This window comes from Taurulus bubalis, assembly GCF_910589615.1.
Source record: "Taurulus bubalis genome assembly, chromosome: 10".
Taxonomy (NCBI): domain Eukaryota; kingdom Metazoa; phylum Chordata; class Actinopteri; order Perciformes; family Cottidae; genus Taurulus; species Taurulus bubalis.
Window position 1 is genome coordinate 2,511,818 of NC_136598.1, and position 13,101 is coordinate 2,524,918.

General features: G+C 45.3%; 1 pseudogene across 1 annotated transcript; it reads left to right on the plus strand.

Annotated features, from left to right (window-relative positions):
* The first annotated feature begins 743 nt into the window (after positions 1–743).
* LOC306742056 (cullin-5-like) lies at positions 744–12,280 on the plus strand (annotated as a pseudogene). The gene is made up of 11 exons: positions 744–775; positions 1,130–1,229; positions 1,750–1,922; positions 2,185–2,531; positions 3,317–3,397; positions 3,598–3,691; positions 7,454–7,584; positions 8,290–8,397; positions 10,886–11,009; positions 12,044–12,102; positions 12,170–12,280. The product of its transcript is annotated as a cullin-5-like (transcript).
* Positions 12,281–13,101: the final 821 nt, after the last annotated feature.

Consider the following 13,101-nt stretch of genomic DNA (forward strand, 5'->3'; position numbering starts at 1 on the left):
GACAAAGCATGAATATATTTTATGAAACTGCCACTCACCGGAGACAGATGGACAGGCGCTCCGCAGCCGAGATTGAGCGCCTGTAGTTGGTGTCCAACCGAGAGATCCTGGCACCGATCCGAGCCAACAGGTCCTCGAACTGGCTAACGTTTAGCCTGAAGTAGCCCTGGAAGCGGCGCTCATCCAGACACAGTTCCTGGAGGAGTCGGTGAAATTCACCGAGCTGTGTGCGTTTGCGGATGGTGTTGTGAACCCAAACACGACGGCGTTTGAGGTTTCGACGTTGTTGGTCGGACTTCCACAACAAGTAGACCGTAGCAAAAGAGGTTACTTCTTGCATGGTCGATAGAGACCATTTTTCTCGGAGAGAAGCGACGATGACGGAGATAAGCCACGCCCCTTTGGTCGCGGCGCGAATTCGCGTTTGGTGTGAACACCCTCTTTCTGCTCGCGCGAGTAAACTGCCGCGGTGGACGCGGCGCATAAATTCGCGCCGCGTCCGGTGTGAACACGGCATAAGTCTTTATCCTCCGAGTCTTGACTCCAACAAAAGACTCCTAAGTCTTTATCTTCCGAGTCTTGACTCCAACGAAAGACTCGTATAGTATTCATTAAAACATTTTTTTTTGTGTATAATCACTTAAAACTGTAAACACATTTGTAATTAGTAAGTAAGTACAGAGTATTTGGGGCTATATGAATATAATTGACTCGACTTATCTGACAATGTGGATAATGTGGTAATGTGGAGGGTAAAAGTGTTCAAGAAGAGGACGTTGGTAATAAGGCTAGGATTATTTTATATCATAATATCTAGATATAGGATTTCATCACAATATTATTACATTGAATACATTATCATATTGAATTATCAGCCCTCGTTGGTGATTGCTGCTTTTGGCCTGATGAATAGGATGAAGAGAGGAAAAGAGGGACAGGAACACAGAGAGTGTCATTTTCTCATCAACTCTCTCAATTGCTATGGAAAGACAGGTCACATTTCAAGGGATATTTCTGCAAGTATTATCCCACTTTTGCTTGTCAGTAAAAGTTCAGGAAAGTGCCCCAGAGTTTGAAGTGCATAGTTTGACTGAACCGACTTTGAATTTTTCTCTTGTCTGTCCCCCAGAGATGTCCATGCTGTGTGTCTATGGGATGACAAAGGACCAGCCAAAACCCACCAAGCCCTCAAAGAGGACATCCTAGACTTCATTAAACAAGCGCAGGCTGTAAGTAGTGTGTTTTATGAGTGTGTGTGTGGGTTGGTTGCTTCTTTTTAGCATCAGTAAACTAATTTCAGATATGCAACCCTTTATGTTAATCTCACGGCAATTCAACATGTTACTTTTATGCCTGCATTAGCACCCTGGTCACTTTTACCTTACGGTGCAACCAGGAGAAAAGGGTAAAAAAAAACATCATACAACCACAGTAGTAATCTGACCACAGCTCCCTCTCTATATTTGTTTTATTCATTCATGCCATCTGTTGAATAAATGAATATCGAGCATGCTGCTTTACATACAGCATGTGAGCAAACTGGAAGTAGATATTATAAGGTATATTAGGCAGCTCTATTAATGACAAATAATCACAGTGATGTAAAAATGTATCAGCGTGTTCCCTGTGGAAGTACCTTTTCTATATTTTAAGATTCAGAGCAATAATTACAGGCGTCAACGCATCATAAGTATTTATTGGCCGACCTGCATCATCTTTAACTTTTGCTTGCATCTGTCGCCATGGCAGCGGGTGCTGAGCCACCAGGACGACACAGCGCTGCTAAAGGCCTACATTGTAGAGTGGAGGAAGTTCTTCACCCAGTGCGACATCCTGCCCAAACCCTTCTGTCAGTTGTCCCGCTCATGGGCAAACAAGGCAGCAACAAGAAAACAAACCTGGAGGACAGCATCGTGCGCAAGGTGAGCAACAACAAGCAGGAAGAAGAAAGGGGGAGGAATGAGAGGAGATGGAAATAGCTAAATGAGCAGAGCAGCAGAGGCCACAAATGAGGAAGTTGTTGTTGAGGGAGGGGATGATTCAGCAGGCAGACAAAGGAGTTTCCTTTAAAAGCACTTCATGAATAAATTGGCCGTGACTATTCTTGGATGGCAGGAAATGGAGGTACTTATTATTTAATGTTTTCGGTGCACATTTATTACTGCCCTTGTTTTTTTTTTGCAGCTCATGTTGGACACGTGGAACGAGTCCATCTTTTCCAACATTAAGAATCGCCTGCAGGACAGCGCCATGAAGCTTGTGCACGCCGAGAGGCAGGGGGAGGCTTTTGACTCCCAGCTCGTGATAGGAGTACGAGAGTCGTACGGTAGGACGGACAGAAACGGGTCCAATGTAAATATTCTGGATGGGGATGTCACAAAAAGACTGAGAACGAACTGAATGCTCCATTAACAGGAATTTTGGGTTGGGATAACTTTGAGAAAGCCTACCTGGACTCCACAGAGAGGTTTTACAGAACACAGGCACCGTCCTATCTGCAACAGAACGGCGTCCAGAACTACATGAAATATGTACGCTACAATGCTACTGATTAGTACGAGTGTTAGGATGAAGAATGGGGTCTCTTCAAAATGTGGAAGAGAATGCGACTGACAAATGCTTTGAAGGGGTGATGGGGTCGCTATTAATGTGCCTACAAATTCATTTAAGATATAATGCCACCTCTGCCACCAAGCCAGCTGTTTTAAGTAAGTTGTTGTTTTAACAGACAGATGGAGTCATCTTTGTAGTCGGCTGGTCAAATGTTCAACTTGATAAAAGTCACAAATCAAGGCTAGATAGCCAAGGTGAATTATTAATGAAAAAATTTGCAAAAATTGCAAATTCTTTGGCAGAGCAGAACGCCATCCAACTGTTTCTCCCATCATAGCAAGCTATATACTCTTCAAAGCTACAAGACTCCATTGACAAATACATGCATTTTAGATATTTTAGATACACAGAAGTTGCTGCCTCGATCGGTTAGTTTAGTTGTGTTGGGCTGACTGACTGTCCGCTTACACTTAAACTGATATACATTTATTTCAGCTGTTCAAAATACGTTGCTTTGCTCTTCATCTAAGTATCTTATACCGCCCTTATTCCAACAATCCAAACTATCGATTGAAGCTACATTTTGTGGACGGATGTTAGGAGAAAAGGTGTTATCTTGGATGTGTGTATGAGAGAGTCTTGATTGTATGTATGTATGTATGTATGTATGTATGTATGTATGTATGTATGTATGTATGTATGTATGTATGTATGTATTCACTGGATTCTTAGTATCTGTGTTTCGTGTTTGGTTTCTCTGCAGGCAGACGCGAAGCTGCGAGAAGAGGAGAAGAGAGCGCTCAGATATCTAGAGACACGTCGTGAATGTAACTCTGTTCAAGCAGTAAGTGTCTTCGACAGGATCTGAAGCATCAGTACTTTCATGTTTGTTTCCATTTTTGTCATCCTGAATAATTTTTCTGTATTTTCAGGAAATCTTTTGTCATGGGTGTAGAACAGCACAATAGAGTCTCACTCGTACTGCACTTTTGACTCGCACGTCAGATCTGTTGGATGTCAGATTGTGGGAGAGTGTTCTCCCAGCTCATGGAGTGTTGTGTGAATGCTCTGGTGACCTCGTTCAAAGAAACCATCCTCGTCAAATGTCCTGGGATGATCAAACGAAACGAGACGGACAGTAAGTACAGCTGTTTTTGATGTTGTAATTTTTCTATTGAAAGCCTAAATGCCAAGAAATGGAAATTGAGACAGAATTCCATCCATCCATCCATTATCAGCCGCTTATCCGGGGTCGGGTCGCGGTGGCAGCAGGTTCAGCAGGCCGACCCAGGCTTCCCTCTCACCCGCAACACTTTCCAGCTCATTCTGGGGGATCCCGAGGCGTTCCAAGGCCAGCCGGGAGATATAATCCCTCCAGCGTGTCCTCGGTCTTCCCCGGGGTCTCCTACCAGTTGGACGTGCCTGGAAAACCTCTAATGGGAGGCGTCCAGGAGGCATCCTGACTAGATGCCCGAACCACCTCAGCTGACTCCTTTCGACGCGAAGGAGCAGCGACTCGACTCCAAGCTCCCTCCTGATGTCCGAGCTCCTTACCCTATCTCTAAGGGTGAGCCCGGCCACCCTGCGGAGGAAGCTCATTTCGGCCGCTTGTATTCGAGATCTCGTTCTTTCGGTCACGACCCAGAGTTCGTGACCATAGGTGAGGGTTGGAACATAGACCGACCAGTAAATGGAGAGCTTCGCCTTCCGGCTCAGCTCCCTCTTCACCAGGACGGACCGGTACAGCGCCTGTTTTATTGCTGCAGCCGCACCGATCCGTCTGTCGATCTCCCGCTCCACCTTACCCTCACTCGTGAACAAGACCCCAAGATACTTGAACTCCTTCGCTTGGGGTAGGCAGTTTGTCCCCACCTGGAGGGAGCAATCCACCGGTTTCCGGCAGAGCACCATGGCCTCAGATTTGGAGGCGCTAACTCTCATTCCTGCCGCTTCACACTCGGCTGCAAAACGCCCCAGTGAATGCTGGAGGTCACAATCCGAGGAGGCAAACAGGACCACATCATCCGCGAACAGCAGAGAGGCGATCCCGAGACTCCCGAACCGGATCCTCTCCGCCCCCTGGCTGCACCTAGATATCCTGTCCATGAAGGTCACGAACAGGACCGGTGATAAAGGGCAGCCCTGGCGGAGGCCAACACCCACCGGGAACGTGTCTGACTTACTACCGAGGATACGAACACAGCTCCTACTGCAGGCGTACAAAGACCGGATAGCCCGTGCCAACGGGTCCGGCACCCCATACTCCCGCAGCACCCCCCACAAAAACCCCCGAGGGACCCGGTCGAAAGCCTTCTCCAAGTCCACAAAGCACATGTAGACTGGTTGGGCAAACTCCCAGGACCCCTCCAGTAGTCTTGCAAGGGTAAAGAGCTGGTCCACTGTTCCACGACCGGGACGGAATCCGCACTGCTCGTCTTGAATCTGAGGTTCGACAAGCGGTCGGAGCCTCCCTTCCAGCACCCTGGCATAAGCTTTTCCCGGGAGGCTGAGCAGTGTGATGCCACGATAGTTTGAGCACACTCTCCGGTCCCCCTTCTTGAAGATGGGAACCACCACCCCGGTCTGCCAGTCCATGGGCACTGTTCCCGACCCCCATGCGACACTGAAAAGGCGTGTCAACCAAGACAGCCCAACAATGTCCAGCACTTTCAGCATCTCAGGGCGGATCTCATCCACCCCTGGCGCCTTGCCACCAAGGAGCTTTTTGACTACCTTAGCGACCTCTGCCAGGGATATGGGAGAAACCACCCCAAAGACTTCCGGCGCTGCCCCCTCTCCGGGGGACATGTTAGCCGGGTTTAGGAGTTCCTCAAAGTGCTCTTTCCACCGCCCGACGATGTCCCCAGTCCGGGTCAGCAGTCCCCCCCCCTCGCTGAGAACAGCCTGGGGTAGGCCCTGCTTTCCCTTCCTGAGCCGTCGGATGGTTTGCCAGAACTTCCTTGAGGCCAACCGAAAGTCCTTCTCCATGGCCTCCCCGAACTCCTCCCATGCCCGAGTTTTAGCATCCGCGACCATCGCAGCTGCAGCCCTTCTGGCCTGCCGGTACCCGTCAGCTGCTTCAGGAGACCCCTGGGCCAGCCAGGCCCGAAAGGCCTCCTTCTTCAGTTTGACGGCTTCCCTCACCCCCGGTGTCCACCACCGGGTTCTTGGGTTGCCGCCACGACAGGCACCGGTGACCTTCTGGCCACAGCTCCGAGCAGCCGCGTCCACAATAGAGGCTTTGAACATGGTCCACTCGGGTTCCATGTCCCCAGCCTCCCTCGGGATTTGTGAGAAGTTCTTCCGGAGGTGGGAGTTGAAGACCTCCCGGACAGGATCCTCCGCCAGACGTTCCCAGTTCACCCTCACTACACGTTTGGGCTTGCCAGGTCTTTCTAGCCGACTCCCCCGCCATCTGATCCAACTCACCACCAGGTGGTGATCAGTTGACAGCTCTGCTCCTCTCTTCACCCGAGTGTCCAAGACATACGGCCGCAGATCAGATGATACGACTACAAAGTCGATCATTGTCGATCATCTCCGGCCTAAGGTGTTCTGGTACCAGGTACACTTATGAGCCACCTTATGCTCGAACATGGTGTTCGTTATGGACAAACTGTGGCTAGCACAGAAGTCCAACAACAAAACACCATTCGGGTTCAGATCGGGCAAGCCGTTCCTCCCAATCACGCCCCGCCAGGTTTCTCTGTCATTGCCCACGTGAGCGTTGAAGTCTCCCAGGAGAACTATGGAGTCGGCAGGCGGCGCCCTTTCCAGGACCCCTCCCACCGACTCCAAGAAGGCCGGATACTCCGAACTGCTGTTCGGTGCATAAGCACAGACAACAGTCAGAGCTTTACTCCCTGCAACCCGTAGGCGCAGGGAGGCGACCCTCTCGTTCTCCGGGGAAAACTCCAACATAGCGGCGCTCAGCCGGGGGCTCGTGAGTGTCCCCACTCCCGCCCGGCGCCTCTCACCCTGGGCAACTCCAGAAAAGGACAAAGTCCAACCCTTCTCCAGGAGCTTGGTTCCAGAGCCCATGCTGTGCGTGGAGGTGAGCCCAACTAAATCTAGCTGGTACCGCTCCACCTCCTGCACCAGCTCCGGCTCTTTCCCCGCTAGGGAGGTGACGTTCCACGTCCCTAGAGCCCGACCGGGCCCCATGGGTGAAAGCCCGGCCACCAGACACTCGCCGTCGAGCTCCCCTCCCGGGTCTGGCTCCGGGAGGGTGCCCCGGTTTCCCTTGTCCGGGCGAGGTAGCTTCATTCCGTGGGCCGTACATCATCAGGGTTTTTTGAACCGCTCTTAGTCTGGGCTCTCCCCCGAGACCTGTTTGCCTTGGGAGACCCTACCAGGGGCTGACGCCCCGGACAACATAGCTCCCAGGATCACTGAGCCACTCAAACTCCTCCACCACGTTAAGGTGGCGATTCATTGGAGGAGCCAGAATTGTTTGTAAAAAAAAATTGTAGGGGGGGGGGATGTTTAAGTTAATCTTTTTTCAATACATGTTTTACTTTTGAACTGAGACAAATCGTGTGTGCGCACGTGCTGGACGTAGTGGCATCAACGCCCACTATTGCAGCAGCCAGATGGACTAAAAATAGAAAGCTTCTCCCAGTGTTGGTTGGCTTCCTGCCAGCGAGGCCAGTAGAGCTGTACAATTTGCCAACAGTCATAGGTGATCACTCACAGCCTATAATATATAACTATATAACTTTTATAATAGCTTTTTTTCAGCTCGGTGAAAGGTTATATATATAATATAAGCCATCTTTGGATAAAAGATTCATAATTGAGATAATAATAATTTAACTTGGAAAAATTGGAAGCAAGGCTGAGTGGCTGTGCTGTATCCAGTTCATGTCCTGTGTGTAACACTGATCTCTCCCCTGAACAGAGCTGCAGCTGATGCTTTCACTGATGGACAAGGTTCCCAGCGGGATGGAGCCCATGCTGAAAAACCTGGAGGAACATATCCTCAATGCTGGACTAGCAGACATGGTGGCTGCTGCAGAGACCATTACATCTGTACGTGAACAAACGCTCGCTTCAACAATTAGTCGGCTCATCCGTTTCAAGACATAAAATAGTGTAGAAAATTAAATATAGCGATGAAATATAACGTAACAAACAAATATATGTGGTAGAAGGAAGGAAGGAAGGAAAACAGAAAATTCTTCGCCCTAGCCGATCATCTGTTTCCATCTAGTTGGTAACCTGACCTTGACCCATTCAACACAGGTAGTAAAACAGTAGATACAATAATATAAAGGTACAGTGACGGTATACATGCATACATACAGACATGCGTATGATTAAACCCAAATGTTTCCTTTATTTATAAAGAGGTTTCGTTGGTGTTTGATTTAAAAATAAATAAAAAATTGGATAAAAAGTTCTACAAGAAATGTCTTGAATCATCAAAGGTTGAGATGTGATTAATTATCACAACAATCACTCATAGAAGTTTTGGATTATACATTTTACCAAACTAGTGGAGCCATCTTATAACTAACAAAATCACTTAAATCCCTGTTATCCCAGAACAGAAACGCATGTTGGACAGTAGATTTGTTCAGAGCAGGAAATTGTCGTTATTGGGGGCAGCACAGTTTTGTTTAACAAATCCAGAAGTCACAATGAGGAATGAACCAGATGACCTAAAGACTACAACTTAATATTGGAGGGCAGCATGTGCAGAAGTTTCAAATATACTTGTTTGTGTTTGACCAGGACTCTGAGAAGTACGTGGAGCAGTTGCTGACTTTGTTTAACCGCTTCAGTAAGCTGGAAAAGGATGCCTTCCAGGACGACCCTCGCTTCCTCACAGCACGAGATAAGGTCTGTTTTAAGCAATGTGGTTATATCTGCTCTGTGCTCAAGTCATTTGAGGTCATTCCAGCTCACAACATTTGTTTCCAAAATGTGTGTATTCATAAAGAACTAAGCCTGCAGCATAACAGCTTGATCCCCATTTCAAGCAGCCTCTCCCGAAGCTTGTGTGTTAAGTCTAAGACACTGAATCCCCTGACTCGGCTCTGATTGGACAGGGATTTCCTTACGTTGCCACGAAGCGACCGCCCGACAAAGTAGTCTTCCGTATTTACGTCCCGATAGGTTTTTGCAGTTATATCACATCAGACAGCGTTTGCTGTGTTACTGAGTTGAGACTTTTGAGTCTTGAGTTACGGACGCCATTGCCGGGATGTTATTTCAGTTCACAGGGACCTTTTAGTTTATTTGTGTGAATAGAAGAAACTGTGCAGTTAGAATAAGAAATTATTTTCTGACCTCTTATAGACTAAATGAATAACTGATTTGGGCTGCAACTAATGATTATTTTAATAATCAATTAATCGGTTAATAATGTTTTCAATTAATCAATGAATCGGATAAAAAAAACAAAAAAACATTAATTTCCAACCCTTTATTCAAAAACAGAAGTGACAGTGCAAATTCACAGTGCAAAACATCTTCAGAAAGCACAAACAGGTTGCTTAAAAAAATAAAAATGGACTAACACAAAAAACATACACATGTATGCTTTACATCTGCCAAATGTGAGCCCTTTTTACTGTAATTGATCTCCTTGGAGCAGAGGCTGCATTTACATACCCTGCTTTATCAATATGCATGAAACACTGGGTCAGAGGGAAGCTGCACTGCTCCTCATGTCGGTTTTGACCTCCACTTTCAGCTCCACTTCATCTCAGCCCTGCATCAAGCGGCGCTGCATATAGAGCATCCTCTTCCTTAAACTATTTCATTCACATCATCTGATCAATATCTGGGCCTCTTATGACCACGACATCACGTTGTTGGTTAAGCCCAACTACGTGATTTGATTCATTCTACTTTGAGTAAAAAAATTAAAACCTGCCAGATCCGCCGATGTGCCGGTTTAATGAGTGACAGCGTGAACTGAACCAGACCGGGGGGTGACGGCATGTTTCATCACGTTACGTTTTTTTCCAAGCAAGACTGAACTGTAACGGAACATAACGTAACTTTAACGACAATACACAACCCAAACACGTTAGCTAACGTGATAGCAAGCTGACTAGCTTCCATTAAAAACAAGTTTGAGGGAAATGAAGACGCTGATTGGCCAAGACTCGACACGTCACATCAAAGATGTTCTATTGCTAAGATCACAGCCTCAGCTTTTCTCCGTGTCTCACTCCAATCTCAGACAAGCTGGCAGGCCAGTTGCTCTGCTCCTCTCTTTTTTGCCTGGCAATTCGTTGCCAACTCTTTTGTTAATCGATTTGATCAATTCATTGTTGCAGCCCTACACTGACTACTCTAAAGCATAACCAACTGAATAATGGATGTAAGCTATAATGGTAAGTTGCAGCCCTACATGTTTTGTCCTCACTTGTACCCGTTTTCTGTTTTTAAAATCCTGCTTATCTCTGTGGAATAAGTGAACATAACGGTTTTACAAACCCCTTTTTTCCAACAAAGCAGTAGTACAACAGTTTATTTACTGTGTATTATAAAAAAATAATGACATACCCGGAGGAGAGGGGATAATATTCTGAGGAAGAAATATGGATATTCTCTGAGAAAAATCTTAAACAAATATCAGAGATCAAAAAGTCATACATTTGCAAGAAATGTGTCACTAAAAACTTGTCTCATTTGCATATGTGTCTGGGCTGGTGAATATGAAGTCGTTCTGTGTTCAGCTCTCATAACTTCAGTAACCTGGAACTGATATGATGGTATGGTATGTATGGTTTTGAATTTACTTGTAATATGAGTTGCCCTTTCAGCCTTATTACTTTTTACTGGAGCTATTACCATTAATGCAAACCAAACAATTCCTGCTACTGTTGCCTCACATAAAATCGTTTTCACTGGTGACGGCCAGAGGGCGGTTTTATTACAGAGATGTATTTGTTTGGCAATTGAGCAGAACCTTGGTGGTACAATATGTTAATAAAAATGTCTGCACAACAAAATATGGAAGTATTTTTGGTGCTATTTTGGTCAGTGGAAAAGTTTAAAATCCTACAGGGAGGAAACAGCCACAGTGAGCAAGTAGATGACGAGCCGGAGACAGCAGCCCACCACCAACACATCATAAACAGAGCTGTTCACCTAGCTGTGCTTTGCCAAAACCAGTTGTTGCTCACAGAACAACACCAAAAACAACATCATAACATTAGCAATATTATGATGTGGAAATATCTGGTCAATGAATATGTAAATAAGACCAGAAATCTGACCATGAATTTAGAACTGATAGTTTTAAAAGAGAAACAGCTGCACAGTGAATACATTTGTCCTTTTCTTTGTTGTCCTCTGTCGCGTGTGTTTATAGGAAGTGGGGATGCCTGCAGATTATGTGAATAAACTAGCCAGGATGTTTCAGGACATCAAGGTCTCAGAGGACCTCAATCAGGTCTTCAAAGAGATGCACAAACACAACAGGCTGGCACTGCCAGGTAAAACACACCCACACGCGAATAAATAAATATACTGTAGCCTCAGCCAACATGTAGGCCTACAGTGATATACCTGTCTTTGTTGAGTCTGTTCATCAACCATAGATTGTATATAAGAAGTGGACGTCGTCATCACGACGTCACACACGGGTTTGTTGACGGCTGTTTTGAAGCATTGAGTTCGATCATTTTTTCGTCGCCATCTTGAATTACGACCGCCCTATGTTGTTTTTTGCAACCGATGAAACACATTTGGAATGAGGACGGGTGACGTAGAGACTTTGTATACGGCTCTGGTCGCGGCAGTGACCTGTCAATCACAGTAAGCCCCGCCTTAAAGCATACCCTGCTTTATGGTCTGGTTGACTCTAAATGGACCATCATTTACTAAATGAACATCATGCTGTATTGAAGAAGACTTGAAACTAGAGATTGAGACATAAACTCATGTTTACAATGTTTATTACTAAGGGAATAAATCAAGAGAGAAGTAGAGTCATTTTCTATTGACTTCTATACAACCAGACTTCTTTTGAAACCAGAAACCGTCTGCAAACAACAAACAGCGCTATCCATCTGAGAATAACTGGTGAACAACGTTGATGCAAAATTAAAGATATGGACTCACTATTCCTCATTGCATGTGCTATTTGGGATTTTGGGAGTCATGGCAACGGTCAAAGCTTCGAAGCACTGCGGTCAGTTACAATATAAAGCAAGAGTGCAAATCAGTGTAATATTATCACTTTATTGTAATGTGTCCCTTTCATTGCTTTTTCTTTCATGCAGCACATATATAACCTATGACGTAGAACCTAAACACAGTTATACTAGAACTGATACTGTTCAATCAGAATTTGGATGCATTTTGAAACGTTTACATTTTAGACTTTTTTTATACACATTCACAATTTGCACGGTTGGTTTAAGTGAACGGGAGGAGTTATGTGGACTCAATTCGATCTTTTTTTTTTTTAAGTTTGTGTTCCTAATCAAGACCAATATAATTCTTTCTGATTCTTTTTTCCCTATAGCGAACAGTGTGAACAATAAGATCCTGAACGCCGGAGCGTGGTCGCGGAGCAGCGAGAAGGTTTTCGTCGATTCTCCATCAGAGAATAAGTTCTGTTTTTTTAAATGTGAAAAATGTCCCCTTCAAGATAAACCACAGCTTCAGCTGGATGTTGGGCGCCAGTGAGAACCAGTATGAAGAGAAGGATGGGTTACTGGATGTGAGAAAGCTCTGGAGTCGTGTTAAATCTGAACCCTAATTCCAAAATGAGATATTCAATATTTAACAAACATGGAAAACTACATAAAGATAAAACTCAAATCTAAATCTAGATCCTAAACACTCACCATGTGACAATTGACCTCAATATACGCTGCTTCTTATTTTTGGATTCCATTTTCCGTTGGGTAGTTAATGCCGAGACGAAAAGATTAAAGTATAAAGAATACTTCTGTGTTCATTGTGTTTCTCACGGCTTTTATTCTCGGGAGCCTCGCGCATTTTTATTGGCTGCAAATCCAAAATTCTCCACAGAAAAATATCCGGCATAAAAAAAAGGTTTTTAGTGTTTACCAGAGGCAGTTGTTGGGAGTTGACGTGAAGTGCTACTGCTGAGACGAAACTAGTTGATTCATCTGCACTGAGATCAGAGGAGCGCTTTGCATGTCAAGAACACTGCAACTAACAACAAGAAGAAGAGGAGACGTCCATTTTTTACCCGACGACTGCTGGGATCCAACTCGTGACTTAAGTTTGTGAGCGTGTGTCGTTCTGCTCTGATTGTTTGATTTCCTGTTGAACTGAACTTGGGAGGAAGAGGAAAGACAACAGTGAATGTGTGGGATTTAATTTAACAAAAAATATATTTATTCAGTATTTATGACAAATGTTACTTTCATCAATCAAAATCTTGTTTCTTTTTTTAACAGATGTTTTCTCAGTGTGCATCCACAGAGCTGACGCAGCATTTATTCACTGCGACACGCTCCTCTTTTAAGATTACAGCCACTTCCACTTTTAATGATTTCCATTCACACCTGCAGTTTGTCCAAATGCTGAAATGGCTTCTGGCACTCTCTG